Source organism: Bubalus kerabau, chromosome 1 (assembly GCF_029407905.1).
Source record: "Bubalus kerabau isolate K-KA32 ecotype Philippines breed swamp buffalo chromosome 1, PCC_UOA_SB_1v2, whole genome shotgun sequence".
NCBI lineage: Eukaryota > Metazoa > Chordata > Mammalia > Artiodactyla > Bovidae > Bubalus > Bubalus kerabau.
Window position 1 is genome coordinate 125,953,190 of NC_073624.1, and position 14,276 is coordinate 125,967,465.

General features: G+C 71.1%; 7 non-coding genes across 7 annotated transcripts; all 7 read right to left on the reverse strand.

Annotated features, from left to right (window-relative positions):
- Positions 1-370: 370 nt before the first annotated feature.
- Positions 371-489, reverse strand: LOC129642439 (5S ribosomal RNA). The gene has a single exon (XR_008709713.1). It is a non-coding gene; the product is annotated as a 5S ribosomal RNA (ribosomal RNA).
- A 1,958-nt stretch (positions 490-2,447) lies between these two features.
- Positions 2,448-2,566, reverse strand: LOC129642450 (5S ribosomal RNA). Its single transcript, XR_008709721.1, has one exon. It is a non-coding gene; the product is annotated as a 5S ribosomal RNA (ribosomal RNA).
- A 1,960-nt stretch (positions 2,567-4,526) lies between these two features.
- On the reverse strand, positions 4,527-4,645 carry LOC129642462 (5S ribosomal RNA). The gene has a single exon (XR_008709732.1). It is a non-coding gene; the product is annotated as a 5S ribosomal RNA (ribosomal RNA).
- Positions 4,646-6,605: 1,960 nt separating this feature from the next.
- LOC129642391 (5S ribosomal RNA) lies at positions 6,606-6,724 on the reverse strand. Its single transcript, XR_008709690.1, has one exon. It is a non-coding gene; the product is annotated as a 5S ribosomal RNA (ribosomal RNA).
- A 1,968-nt stretch (positions 6,725-8,692) lies between these two features.
- LOC129642473 (5S ribosomal RNA) lies at positions 8,693-8,811 on the reverse strand. Its single transcript, XR_008709743.1, has one exon. It is a non-coding gene; the product is annotated as a 5S ribosomal RNA (ribosomal RNA).
- Positions 8,812-10,769: 1,958 nt separating this feature from the next.
- On the reverse strand, positions 10,770-10,888 carry LOC129642485 (5S ribosomal RNA). The gene has a single exon (XR_008709755.1). It is a non-coding gene; the product is annotated as a 5S ribosomal RNA (ribosomal RNA).
- Positions 10,889-12,856: 1,968 nt separating this feature from the next.
- Positions 12,857-12,975, reverse strand: LOC129642498 (5S ribosomal RNA). Its single transcript, XR_008709767.1, has one exon. It is a non-coding gene; the product is annotated as a 5S ribosomal RNA (ribosomal RNA).
- Positions 12,976-14,276: the final 1,301 nt, after the last annotated feature.

Below are 14,276 nucleotides of genomic sequence, written 5' to 3' on the forward strand. Positions count from 1 at the left end.
AGACCCAGAGGCTGCCTGCGAGGATGCGTCTGGTGGTGGGGCTGGGGCCGGGGCCGGGGCCGGGGCCGGGGCCCCGCCCGGAAGTGCCTGAGGCCTGCCAAGGGAGCCCCAGACAGAGAGCACCCCCTCCACCCCCCGCCCTCGCCGGTCCTCTGGTTTCCTGGAAGCCGAATGCGGAGGGGCTCGCGGGCCGCGCGGAGGCAACCCAGGTCTGCAGCGGGAGTCGGGGCCCCGGCCACCCACCCCGCGAGGGGCTGGAAGGCAGGCGACCGCTCTGAGCGCGGTGGGGTGCGAGGGGCCAGCGGCAGGTGGGGCTTGCGGGGGTGGGGGGCGGGCGCTAAAGGAGAGGGGAGGCCAAAAAAAAAAAAAAAGCCTACAGCACCCGGTATTCCCAGGCGGTCTCCCATCCAAGTACTAACCAGGCCCGACCCTGCTTAGCTTCCGAGATCAGACGAGATCGGGCGCGTTCAGGGTGGTATGGCCGTAGACGGGGGCGGCTGCCGCCGGGCGCCCTAAGAGCCCTGCGCTGCGCCTGCCTTTCCCTCTGACCTGCCGCTCGGGCCAGCCGGCCGCAGCTCTCCACGGAGCGCGCGCTGCACTTGAGCTGCACGACCCGCGACCGGACTGCCCGCGGCCGTGTGGCCGGCCGACGCCGCTCCGCGCCCCGCACAGAGACCCCCCCGCCCCGGCCAGCACCCGCCCGGCCCGGCCCGGCCCGGGGGACCACAGGGCTTCCGGGACCCGGGACCCTGGACCCGCAGCAGCCGGCCCGGCATGCCTGCGGCGGGTCGGGCGTGGGCTGGGCTGGGCTGGGCTGGGGTGGGGTGAGGGGCGCGGTGGGGTGAGGGGCGCGGAGGTCTGGGCGCTCTCCCACCCTGGGACCCTCCAGGCCCGCCCCCGCTCGGAGGCCGCCGCGCCCCTCCGCCACCTCCCCCCCACCAAGGGCTTCGCTGCTCAGGGCCGCGTGGCCCCGGGGGCCCGCTGGGGCCCGCGGTCCTCTGAGCCTCCTGCGGGCCTGTGCGCAGCCCAGCCGTGGCCCTGAGCGCCCATCCTGCCCGGCACCTGCCCGGTGCCCAAAGCCCCCGGGAGCCACCAGCGCGGTGAACCAGAGCTCGTCAGCCCCGCCCCTTCGCCCTACCGAGGCCCCCCTTGCCCCCACGCCGCCCTCCAAGCACAGCACCTTCCTGAGGGAGCGGACGAGCGACATGCAGGCACACGGACAGACACACAGACACTCGCAGGCACCCACGCCACGTGAGACAGCCGGCCGGCGCAAGCGCGGCAGCCAGGGCCACAGCCATAGCACCCGTGGGAGGCCGGGGGTCAGGAGAGACAGAGACAGAAAGAGATGAAGGTTCAGAGACACACTCCCAAGGCGGCGCGAGGCAGATGCAGACAGACAGACAGACAGACACGAGCGCGCAGGCACACACGGGGAGGGAGAGACAGAGACAGGGAGACACAGAGCGACTGACAGAGAGCCGGAGAACGGGAGAAGGAAGGACAGGGGACAGGGGATGGCATCCGCTCCGAGATCGACACACTGGCACAGACCGTGGCACACCTCAGAGAGAGGCCGTGCGGAAGAAGCAGCTTCCCTAAGGGAGGGGGCGTCAGCCGTGGGCCGGCGGGCCCCGGCTGGGCGCAGTGCCCTGGGGCTGGCAATCACCCGTGGGGACCCCAAGACTTCCTCGCATCCGAGGTCTCAAAGGTCCCCTTCGGCTTGGCCACCTAAGGCGAGACCCAGCCCCCGCCCCCAGGCCAGAGGCTGAGCGCGTGAGAGCGTGTGTGTGAGTGTGTCGGTGGGCGACGGTGGGGGTCTGGTCGACTGGGGGCCGGGGGGAACCCAGAATGGAGGGGGCAGGGTGTGGCGGCCGGGGCTTTGGAAGTCTGTGTGGTCCTCTTGCTGTCTGTCTCTCTCTCCCTCTTTCTCCGTCTCCCTTACCTGTGGTCTCCGGCTCTTGACCTTTCTCGGGGGCGGGTGTGTGTGTGTGTGTGTGTGTGTGTGTGTGAGAGTGAGTGTTGTGTGTGTGTGTGAGTGAGTGCTGTGGTTGTGTGAGTGTGTTGTGCGCACGCCTGCAGGAGACCCAGAGGCTGCCTGCGAGGATGCGTCTGGTGGTGGGGCTGGGGCCGGGGCCGGGGCCGGGGCCCCGCCCGGAAGTGCCTGAGGCCTGCCAAGGGAGCCCCAGACAGAGAGCACCCCCTCCACCCCCCGCCCTCGCCGGTCCTCTGGTTTCCTGGAAGCCGAATGCGGAGGGGCTCGCGGGCCGCGCGGAGGCAACCCAGGTCTGCAGCGGGAGTCGGGGCCCCGGCCACCCACCCCGCGAGGGGCTGGAAGGCAGGCGACCGCTCTGAGCGCGGTGGGGTGCGAGGGGCCAGCGGCAGGTGGGGCTTGCGGGGGTGGGGGGCGGGCGCTAAAGGAGAGGGGAGGCCAAAAAAAAAAAAAAAGCCTACAGCACCCGGTATTCCCAGGCGGTCTCCCATCCAAGTACTAACCAGGCCCGACCCTGCTTAGCTTCCGAGATCAGACGAGATCGGGCGCGTTCAGGGTGGTATGGCCGTAGACGGGGGCGGCTGCCGCCGGGCGCCCTAAGAGCCCTGCGCTGCGCCTGCCTTTCCCTCTGACCTGCCGCTCGGGCCAGCCGGCCGCAGCTCTCCACGGAGCGCGCGCTGCACTTGAGCTGCACGACCCGCGACCGGACTGCCCGCGGCCGTGTGGCCGGCCGACGCCGCTCCGCGCCCCGCACAGAGACCCCCCCGCCCCAGCCAGCACCCGCCCGGCCCGGCCCGGCCCGGGGGACCACAGGGCTTCCGGGACCCGGGACCCTGGACCCGCAGCAGCCGGCCCGGCATGCCTGCGGCGGGTCGGGCGTGGGCTGGGCTGGGCTGGGCTGGGGTGGGGTGAGGGGCGCGGTGGGGTGAGGGGCGCGGAGGTCTGGGCGCTCTCCCACCCTGGGACCCTCCAGGCCCGCCCCCGCTCGGAGGCCGCCGCGCCCCTCCGCCACCTCCCCCCCACCAAGGGCTTCGCTGCTCAGGGCCGCGTGGCCCCGGGGGCCCGCTGGGGCCCGCGGTCCTCTGAGCCTCCTGCGGGCCTGTGCGCAGCCCAGCCGTGGCCCTGAGCGCCCATCCTGCCCGGCACCTGCCCGGTGCCCAAAGCCCCCGGGAGCCACCAGCGCGGTGAACCAGAGCTCGTCAGCCCCGCCCCTTCGCCCTACCGAGGCCCCCCTTGCCCCCACGCCGCCCTCCAAGCACAGCACCTTCCTGAGGGAGCGGACGAGCGACATGCAGGCACACGGACAGACACACAGACACTCGCAGGCACCCACGCCACGTGAGACAGCCGGCCGGTGCAAGCGCGGCAGCCAGGGCCACAGCCATAGCACCCGTGGGAGGCCGGGGGTCAGGAGAGACAGAGACAGAAAGAGATGAAGGTTCAGAGACACACTCCCAAGACGGCGCGAGGCAGATGCAGACAGACAGACAGACAGACACGAGCGCGCAGGCACACACGGGGAGGGAGAGACAGAGACAGGGAGACACAGAGCGACTGACAGAGAGCCGGAGAACGGGAGAAGGAAGGACAGGGGACAGGGGATGGCATCCGCTCCGAGATCGACACACTGGCACAGACCGTGGCACACCTCAGAGAGAGGCCGTGCGGAAGAAGCAGCTTCCCTAAGGGAGGGGGCGTCAGCCGTGGGCCGGCGGGCCCCGGCTGGGCGCAGTGCCCTGGGGCTGGCAATCACCCGTGGGGACCCCAAGACTTCCTCGCATCCGAGGTCTCAAAGGTCCCCTTCGGCTTGGCCACCTAAGGCGAGACCCAGCCCCCGCCCCCAGGCCAGAGGCTGAGCGCGTGAGAGCGTGTGTGTGAGTGTGTCGGTGGGCGACGGTGGGGGTCTGGTCGACTGGGGGCCGGGGGGAACCCAGAATGGAGGGGGCAGGGTGTGGCGGCCGGGGCTTTGGAAGTCTGTGTGGTCCTCTTGCTGTCTGTCTCTCTCTCCCTCTTTCTCCGTCTCCCTTACCTGTGGTCTCCGGCTCTTGACCTTTCTCCGGGGCGGGTGTGTGTGTGTGTGTGTGTGTGTGTGTGTGTGAGAGTGAGTGTTGTGTGTGTGTGTGAATGAGTGCTGTGGTTGTGTGAGTGTGTTGTGCGCACGCCTGCAGGAGACCCAGAGGCTGCCTGCGAGGATGCGTCTGGTGGTGGGGCTGGGGCCGGGGCTGGGGCCGGGGCCCCGCCCGGAAGTGCCTGAGGCCTGCCAAGGGAGCCCCAGACAGAGAGCACCCCCTCCACCCCCCGCCCTCGCCGGTCCTCTGGTTTCCTGGAAGCCGAATGCGGAGGGGCTCGCGGGCCGCGCGGAGGCAACCCAGGTCTGCAGCGGGAGTCGGGGCCCCGGCCACCCACCCCGCGAGGGGCTGGAAGGCAGGCGACCGCTCTGAGCGCGGTGGGGTGCGAGGGGCCAGCGGCAGGTAGGGCTTGCGGGGGTGGGGGGCGGGCGCTAAAGGAGAGGGGAGGCCAAAAAAAAAAAAAAAGCCTACAGCACCCGGTATTCCCAGGCGGTCTCCCATCCAAGTACTAACCAGGCCCGACCCTGCTTAGCTTCCGAGATCAGACGAGATCGGGCGCGTTCAGGGTGGTATGGCCGTAGACGGGGGCGGCTGCCGCCGGGCGCCCTAAGAGCCCTGCGCTGCGCCTGCCTTTCCCTCTGACCTGCCGCTCGGGCCAGCCGGCCGCAGCTCTCCACGGAGCGCGCGCTGCACTTGAGCTGCACGACCCGCGACCGGACTGCCCGCGGCCGTGTGGCCGGCCGACGCCGCTCCGCGCCCCGCACAGAGACCCCCCCGCCCCAGCCAGCACCCGCCCGGCCCGGCCCGGCCCGGGGGACCACAGGGCTTCCGGGACCCGGGACCCTGGACCCGCAGCAGCCGGCCCGGCATGCCTGCGGCGGGTCGGGCGTGGGCTGGGCTGGGCTGGGCTGGGGTGGGGTGAGGGGCGCGGTGGGGTGAGGGGCGCGGAGGTCTGGGCGCTCTCCCACCCTGGGACCCTCCAGGCCCGCCCCCGCTCGGAGGCTGCCGCGCCCCTCCGCCACCTCCCCCCCACCAAGGGCTTCGCTGCTCAGGGCCGCGTGGCCCCGGGGGCCCGCTGGGGCCCGCGGTCCTCTGAGCCTCCTGCGGGCCTGTGCGCAGCCCAGCCGTGGCCCTGAGCGCCCATCCTGCCCGGCACCTGCCCGGTGCCCAAAGCCCCCGGGAGCCACCAGCGCGGTGAACCAGAGCTCGTCAGCCCCGCCCCTTCGCCCTACCGAGGCCCCCCTTGCCCCCACGCCGCCCTCCAAGCACAGCACCTTCCTGAGGGAGCGGACGAGCGACATGCAGGCACACGGACAGACACACAGACACTCGCAGGCACCCACGCCACGTGAGACAGCCGGCCGGTGCAAGCGCGGCAGCCAGGGCCACAGCCATAGCACCCGTGGGAGGCCGGGGGTCAGGAGAGACAGAGACAGAAAGAGATGAAGGTTCAGAGACACACTCCCAAGACGGCGCGAGGCAGATGCAGACAGACAGACAGACAGACACGAGCGCGCAGGCACACACGGGGAGGGAGAGACAGAGACAGGGAGACACAGAGCGACTGACAGAGAGCCGGAGAACGGGAGAAGGAAGGACAGGGGACAGGGGATGGCATCCGCTCCGAGATCGACACACTGGCACAGACCGTGGCACACCTCAGAGAGAGGCCGTGCGGAAGAAGCAGCTTCCCTAAGGGAGGGGGCGTCAGCCGTGGGCCGGCGGGCCCCGGCTGGGCGCAGTGCCCTGGGGCTGGCAATCACCCGTGGGGACCCCAAGACTTCCTCGCATCCGAGGTCTCAAAGGTCCCCTTCGGCTTGGCCACCTAAGGCGAGACCCAGCCCCCGCCCCCAGGCCAGAGGCTGAGCGCGTGAGAGCGTGTGTGTGAGTGTGTCGGTGGGCGACGGTGGGGGTCTGGTCGACTGGGGGCCGGGGGGAACCCAGAATGGAGGGGGCAGGGTGTGGCGGCCGGGGCTTTGGAAGTCTGTGTGGTCCTCTTGCTGTCTGTCTCTCTCTCCCTCTTTCTCCGTCTCCCTTACCTGTGGTCTCCGGCTCTTGACCTTTCTCCGGGGCGGGTGTGTGTGTGTGTGTGTGTGTGTGTGTGTGTGAGAGTGAGTGTTGTGTGTGTGTGTGAATGAGTGCTGTGGTTGTGTGAGTGTGTTGTGCGCACGCCTGCAGGAGACCCAGAGGCTGCCTGCGAGGATGCGTCTGGTGGTGGGGCTGGGGCCGGGGCTGGGGCCGGGGCCCCGCCCGGAAGTGCCTGAGGCCTGCCAAGGGAGCCCCAGACAGAGAGCACCCCCTCCACCCCCCGCCCTCGCCGGTCCTCTGGTTTCCTGGAAGCCGAATGCGGAGGGGCTCGCGGGCCGCGCGGAGGCAACCCAGGTCTGCAGCGGGAGTCGGGGCCCCGGCCACCCACCCCGCGAGGGGCTGGAAGGCAGGCGACCGCTCTGAGCGCGGTGGGGTGCGAGGGGCCAGCGGCAGGTAGGGCTTGCGGGGGTGGGGGGCGGGCGCTAAAGGAGAGGGGAGGCCAAAAAAAAAAAAAAAGCCTACAGCACCCGGTATTCCCAGGCGGTCTCCCATCCAAGTACTAACCAGGCCCGACCCTGCTTAGCTTCCGAGATCAGACGAGATCGGGCACGTTCAGGGTGGTATGGCCGTAGACGGGGGCGGCTGCCGCCGGGCGCCCTAAGAGCCCTGCGCTGCGCCTGCCTTTCCCTCTGACCTGCCGCTCGGGCCAGCCGGCCGCAGCTCTCCACGGAGCGCGCGCTGCACTTGAGCTGCACGACCCGCGACCGGACTGCCCGCGGCCGTGTGGCCGGCCGACGCCGCTCCGCGCCCCGCACAGAGACCCCCCCGCCCCGGCCAGCACCCGCCCGGCCCGGCCCGGCCCGGGGGACCACAGGGCTTCCGGGACCCGGGACCCTGGACCCGCAGCAGCCGGCCCGGCATGCCTGCGGCGGGTCGGGCGTGGGCTGGGCTGGGCTGGGCTGGGGTGGGGTGAGGGGCGCGGTGGGGTGAGGGGCGCGGAGGTCTGGGCGCTCTCCCACCCTGGGACCCTCCAGGCCCGCCCCCGCTCGGAGGCCGCCGCGCCCCTCCGCCACCTCCCCCCCACCAAGGGCTTCGCTGCTCAGGGCCGCGTGGCCCCGGGGGCCCGCTGGGGCCCGCGGTCCTCTGAGCCTCCTGCGGGCCTGTGCGCAGCCCAGCCGTGGCCCTGAGCGCCCATCCTGCCCGGCACCTGCGCGGTGCCCAAAGCCCCCGGGAGCCACCAGCGCGGTGAACCAGAGCTCGTCAGCCCCGCCCCTTCGCCCTACCGAGGCCCCCCTTGCCCCCACGCCGCCCTCCAAGCACAGCACCTTCCTGAGGGAGCGGACGAGCGACATGCAGGCACACGGACAGACACACAGACACTCGCAGGCACCCACGCCACGTGAGACAGCCGGCCGGCGCAAGCGCGGCAGCCAGGGCCACAGCCATAGCACCCGTGGGAGGCCGGGGGTCAGGAGAGACAGAGACAGAAAGAGATGAAGGTTCAGAGACACACTCCCAAGGCGGCGCGAGGCAGATGCAGACAGACAGACAGACAGACACGAGCGCGCAGGCACACACGGGGAGGGAGAGACAGAGACAGGGAGACACAGAGCGACTGACAGAGAGCCGGAGAACGGGAGAAGGAAGGACAGGGGACAGGGGATGGCATCCGCTCCGAGATCGACACACTGGCACAGACCGTGGCACACCTCAGAGAGAGGCCGTGCGGAAGAAGCAGCTTCCCTAAGGGAGGGGGCGTCAGCCGTGGGCCGGCGGGCCCCGGCTGGGCGCAGTGCCCTGGGGCTGGCAATCACCCGTGGGGACCCCAAGACTTCCTCGCATCCGAGGTCTCAAAGGTCCCCTTCGGCTTGGCCACCTAAGGCGAGACCCAGCCCCCGCCCCCAGGCCAGAGGCTGAGCGCGTGAGAGCGTGTGTGTGAGTGTGTCGGTGGGCGACGGTGGGGGTCTGGTCGACTGGGGGCCGGGGGGAACCCAGAATGGAGGGGGCAGGGTGTGGCGGCCGGGGCTTTGGAAGTCTGTGTGGTCCTCTTGCTGTCTGTCTCTCTCTCCCTCTTTCTCCGTCTCCCTTACCTGTGGTCTCCGGCTCTTGACCTTTCTCCGGGGCGGGTGTGTGTGTGTGTGTGTGTGTGTGTGTGTGTGTGAGAGTGAGTGTTGTGTGTGTGTGTGAGTGAGTGCTGTGGTTGTGTGAGTGTGTTGTGCGCACGCCTGCAGGAGACCCAGAGGCTGCCTGCGAGGATGCGTCTGGTGGTGGGGCTGGGGCCGGGGCCGGGGCCGGGGCCGGGGCCCCGCCCGGAAGTGCCTGAGGCCTGCCAAGGGAGCCCCAGACAGAGAGCACCCCCTCCACCCCCCGCCCTCGCCGGTCCTCTGGTTTCCTGGAAGCCGAATGCGGAGGGGCTCGCGGGCCGCGCGGAGGCAACCCAGGTCTGCAGCGGGAGTCGGGGCCCCGGCCACCCACCCCGCGAGGGGCTGGAAGGCAGGCGACCGCTCTGAGCGCGGTGGGGTGCGAGGGGCCAGCGGCAGGTGGGGCTTGCGGGGGTGGGGGGCGGGCGCTAAAGGAGAGGGGAGGCCAAAAAAAAAAAAAAAGCCTACAGCACCCGGTATTCCCAGGCGGTCTCCCATCCAAGTACTAACCAGGCCCGACCCTGCTTAGCTTCCGAGATCAGACGAGATCGGGCGCGTTCAGGGTGGTATGGCCGTAGACGGGGGCGGCTGCCGCCGGGCGCCCTAAGAGCCCTGCGCTGCGCCTGCCTTTCCCTCTGACCTGCCGCTCGGGCCAGCCGGCCGCAGCTCTCCACGGAGCGCGCGCTGCACTTGAGCTGCACGACCCGCGACCGGACTGCCCGCGGCCGTGTGGCCGGCCGACGCCGCTCCGCGCCCCGCACAGAGACCCCCCCGCCCCGGCCAGCACCCGCCCGGCCCGGCCCGGCCCGGGGGACCACAGGGCTTCCGGGACCCGGGACCCTGGACCCGCAGCAGCCGGCCCGGCATGCCTGCGGCGGGTCGGGCGTGGGCTGGGCTGGGCTGGGCTGGGGTGGGGTGAGGGGCGCGGTGGGGTGAGGGGCGCGGAGGTCTGGGCGCTCTCCCACCCTGGGACCCTCCAGGCCCGCCCCCGCTCGGAGGCCGCCGCGCCCCTCCGCCACCTCCCCCCCACCAAGGGCTTCGCTGCTCAGGGCCGCGTGGCCCCGGGGGCCCGCTGGGGCCCGCGGTCCTCTGAGCCTCCTGCGGGCCTGTGCGCAGCCCAGCCGTGGCCCTGAGCGCCCATCCTGCCCGGCACCTGCCCGGTGCCCAAAGCCCCCGGGAGCCACCAGCGCGGTGAACCAGAGCTCGTCAGCCCCGCCCCTTCGCCCTACCGAGGCCCCCCTTGCCCCCACGCCGCCCTCCAAGCACAGCACCTTCCTGAGGGAGCGGACGAGCGACATGCAGGCACACGGACAGACACACAGACACTCGCAGGCACCCACGCCACGTGAGACAGCCGGCCGGCGCAAGCGCGGCAGCCAGGGCCACAGCCATAGCACCCGTGGGAGGCCGGGGGTCAGGAGAGACAGAGACAGAAAGAGATGAAGGTTCAGAGACACACTCCCAAGGCGGCGCGAGGCAGATGCAGACAGACAGACAGACAGACACGAGCGCGCAGGCACACACGGGGAGGGAGAGACAGAGACAGGGAGACACAGAGCGACTGACAGAGAGCCGGAGAACGGGAGAAGGAAGGACAGGGGACAGGGGATGGCATCCGCTCCGAGATCGACACACTGGCACAGACCGTGGCACACCTCAGAGAGAGGCCGTGCGGAAGAAGCAGCTTCCCTAAGGGAGGGGGCGTCAGCCGTGGGCCGGCGGGCCCCGGCTGGGCGCAGTGCCCTGGGGCTGGCAATCACCCGTGGGGACCCCAAGACTTCCTCGCATCCGAGGTCTCAAAGGTCCCCTTCGGCTTGGCCACCTAAGGCGAGACCCAGCCCCCGCCCCCAGGCCAGAGGCTGAGCGCGTGAGAGCGTGTGTGTGAGTGTGTCGGTGGGCGACGGTGGGGGTCTGGTCGACTGGGGGCCGGGGGGAACCCAGAATGGAGGGGGCAGGGTGTGGCGGCCGGGGCTTTGGAAGTCTGTGTGGTCCTCTTGCTGTCTGTCTCTCTCTCCCTCTTTCTCCGTCTCCCTTACCTGTGGTCTCCGGCTCTTGACCTTTCTCGGGGGCGGGTGTGTGTGTGTGTGTGTGTGTGTGTGTGTGAGAGTGAGTGTTGTGTGTGTGTGTGAGTGAGTGCTGTGGTTGTGTGAGTGTGTTGTGCGCACGCCTGCAGGAGACCCAGAGGCTGCCTGCGAGGATGCGTCTGGTGGTGGGGCTGGGGCCGGGGCCGGGGCCGGGGCCCCGCCCGGAAGTGCCTGAGGCCTGCCAAGGGAGCCCCAGACAGAGAGCACCCCCTCCACCCCCCGCCCTCGCCGGTCCTCTGGTTTCCTGGAAGCCGAATGCGGAGGGGCTCGCGGGCCGCGCGGAGGCAACCCAGGTCTGCAGCGGGAGTCGGGGCCCCGGCCACCCACCCCGCGAGGGGCTGGAAGGCAGGCGACCGCTCTGAGCGCGGTGGGGTGCGAGGGGCCAGCGGCAGGTGGGGCTTGCGGGGGTGGGGGGCGGGCGCTAAAGGAGAGGGGAGGCCAAAAAAAAAAAAAAAGCCTACAGCACCCGGTATTCCCAGGCGGTCTCCCATCCAAGTACTAACCAGGCCCGACCCTGCTTAGCTTCCGAGATCAGACGAGATCGGGCGCGTTCAGGGTGGTATGGCCGTAGACGGGGGCGGCTGCCGCCGGGCGCCCTAAGAGCCCTGCGCTGCGCCTGCCTTTCCCTCTGACCTGCCGCTCGGGCCAGCCGGCCGCAGCTCTCCACGGAGCGCGCGCTGCACTTGAGCTGCACGACCCGCGACCGGACTGCCCGCGGCCGTGTGGCCGGCCGACGCCGCTCCGCGCCCCGCACAGAGACCCCCCCGCCCCGGCCAGCACCCGCCCGGCCCGGCCCGGCCCGGGGGACCACAGGGCTTCCGGGACCCGGGACCCTGGACCCGCAGCAGCCGGCCCGGCATGCCTGCGGCGGGTCGGGCGTGGGCTGGGCTGGGCTGGGCTGGGGTGGGGTGAGGGGCGCGGTGGGGTGAGGGGCGCGGAGGTCTGGGCGCTCTCCCACCCTGGGACCCTCCAGGCCCGCCCCCGCTCGGAGGCCGCCGCGCCCCTCCGCCACCTCCCCCCCACCAAGGGCTTCGCTGCTCAGGGCCGCGTGGCCCCGGGGGCCCGCTGGGGCCCGCGGTCCTCTGAGCCTCCTGCGGGCCTGTGCGCAGCCCAGCCGTGGCCCTGAGCGCCCATCCTGCCCGGCACCTGCCCGGTGCCCAAAGCCCCCGGGAGCCACCAGCGCGGTGAACCAGAGCTCGTCAGCCCCGCCCCTTCGCCCTACCGAGGCCCCCCTTGCCCCCACGCCGCCCTCCAAGCACAGCACCTTCCTGAGGGAGCGGACGAGCGACATGCAGGCACACGGACAGACACACAGACACTCGCAGGCACCCACGCCACGTGAGACAGCCGGCCGGTGCAAGCGCGGCAGCCAGGGCCACAGCCATAGCACCCGTGGGAGGCCGGGGGTCAGGAGAGACAGAGACAGAAAGAGATGAAGGTTCAGAGACACACTCCCAAGACGGCGCGAGGCAGATGCAGACAGACAGACAGACAGACACGAGCGCGCAGGCACACACGGGGAGGGAGAGACAGAGACAGGGAGACACAGAGCGACTGACAGAGAGCCGGAGAACGGGAGAAGGAAGGACAGGGGACAGGGGATGGCATCCGCTCCGAGATCGACACACTGGCACAGACCGTGGCACACCTCAGAGAGAGGCCGTGCGGAAGAAGCAGCTTCCCTAAGGGAGGGGGCGTCAGCCGTGGGCCGGCGGGCCCCGGCTGGGCGCAGTGCCCTGGGGCTGGCAATCACCCGTGGGGACCCCAAGACTTCCTCGCATCCGAGGTCTCAAAGGTCCCCTTCGGCTTGGCCACCTAAGGCGAGACCCAGCCCCCGCCCCCAGGCCAGAGGCTGAGCGCGTGAGAGCGTGTGTGTGAGTGTGTCGGTGGGCGACGGTGGGGGTCTGGTCGACTGGGGGCCGGGGGGAACCCAGAATGGAGGGGGCAGGGTGTGGCGGCCGGGGCTTTGGAAGTCTGTGTGGTCCTCTTGCTGTCTGTCTCTCTCTCCCTCTTTCTCCGTCTCCCTTACCTGTGGTCTCCGGCTCTTGACCTTTCTCCGGGGCGGGTGTGTGTGTGTGTGTGTGTGTGTGTGTGTGTGTGAGAGTGAGTGTTGTGTGTGTGTGTGAGTGAGTGCTGTGGTTGTGTGAGTGTGTTGTGCGCACGCCTGCAGGAGACCCAGAGGCTGCCTGCGAGGATGCGTCTGGTGGTGGGGCTGGGGCCGGGGCCGGGGCCGGGGCCGGGGCCCCGCCCGGAAGTGCCTGAGGCCTGCCAAGGGAGCCCCAGACAGAGAGCACCCCCTCCACCCCCCGCCCTCGCCGGTCCTCTGGTTTCCTGGAAGCCGAATGCGGAGGGGCTCGCGGGCCGCGCGGAGGCAACCCAGGTCTGCAGCGGGAGTCGGGGCCCCGGCCACCCACCCCGCGAGGGGCTGGAAGGCAGGCGACCGCTCTGAGCGCGGTGGGGTGCGAGGGGCCAGCGGCAGGTGGGGCTTGCGGGGGTGGGGGGCGGGCGCTAAAGGAGAGGGGAGGCCAAAAAAAAAAAAAAAGCCTACAGCACCCGGTATTCCCAGGCGGTCTCCCATCCAAGTACTAACCAGGCCCGACCCTGCTTAGCTTCCGAGATCAGACGAGATCGGGCGCGTTCAGGGTGGTATGGCCGTAGACGGGGGCGGCTGCCGCCGGGCGCCCTAAGAGCCCTGCGCTGCGCCTGCCTTTCCCTCTGACCTGCCGCTCGGGCCAGCCGGCCGCAGCTCTCCACGGAGCGCGCGCTGCACTTGAGCTGCACGACCCGCGACCGGACTGCCCGCGGCCGTGTGGCCGGCCGACGCCGCTCCGCGCCCCGCACAGAGACCCCCCCGCCCCGGCCAGCACCCGCCCGGCCCGGCCCGGCCCGGGGGACCACAGGGCTTCCGGGACCCGGGACCCTGGACCCGCAGCAGCCGGCCCGGCATGCCTGCGGCGGGTCGGGCGTGGGCTGGGCTGGGCTGGGCTGGGGTGGGGTGAGGGGCGCGGTGGGGTGAGGGGCGCGGAGGTCTGGGCGCTCTCCCACCCTGGGACCCTCCAGGCCCGCCCCCGCTCGGAGGCCGCCGCGCCCCTCCGCCACCTCCCCCCCACCAAGGGCTTCGCTGCTCAGGGCCGCGTGGCCCCGGGGGCCCGCTGGGGCCCGCGGTCCTCTGAGCCTCCTGCGGGCCTGTGCGCAGCCCAGCCGTGGCCCTGAGCGCCCATCCTGCCCGGCACCTGCGCGGTGCCCAAAGCCCCCGGGAGCCACCAGCGCGGTGAACCAGAGCTCGTCAGCCCCGCCCCTTCGCCCTACCGAGGCCCCCCTTGCCCCCACGCCGCCCTCCAAGCACAGCACCTTCCTGAGGGAGCGGACGAGCGACATGCAGGCACACGGACAGACACACAGACACTCGCAGGCACCCACGCCACGTGAGACAGCCGGCCGGCGCAAGCGCGGCAGCCAGGGCCACAGCCATAGCACCCGTGGGAGGCCGGGGGTCAGGAGAGACAGAGACAGAAAGAGATGAAGGTTCAGAGACACACTCCCAAGGCGGCGCGAGGCAGATGCAGACAGACAGACAGACAGACACGAGCGCGCAGGCACACACGGGGAGGGAGAGACAGAGACAGGGAGACACAGAGCGACTGACAGAGAGCCGGAGAACGGGAGAAGGAAGGACAGGGGACAGGGGATGGCATCCGCTCCGAGATCGACACACTGGCACAGACCGTGGCACACCTCAGAGAGAGGCCGTGCGGAAGAAGCAGCTTCCCTAAGGGAGGGGGCGTCAGCCGTGGGCCGGCGGGCCCCGGCTGGGCGCAGTGCCCTGGGGCTGGCAATCACCCGTGGGGACCCCAAGACTTCCTCGCATCCGAGGTCTCAAAGGTCCCCTTCGGCTTGGCCACCTAAGGCGAGACCCAGCCCCCGCCCCCAGGCCAGAGGCTGAGCGCGTGAGAGCGTGTGT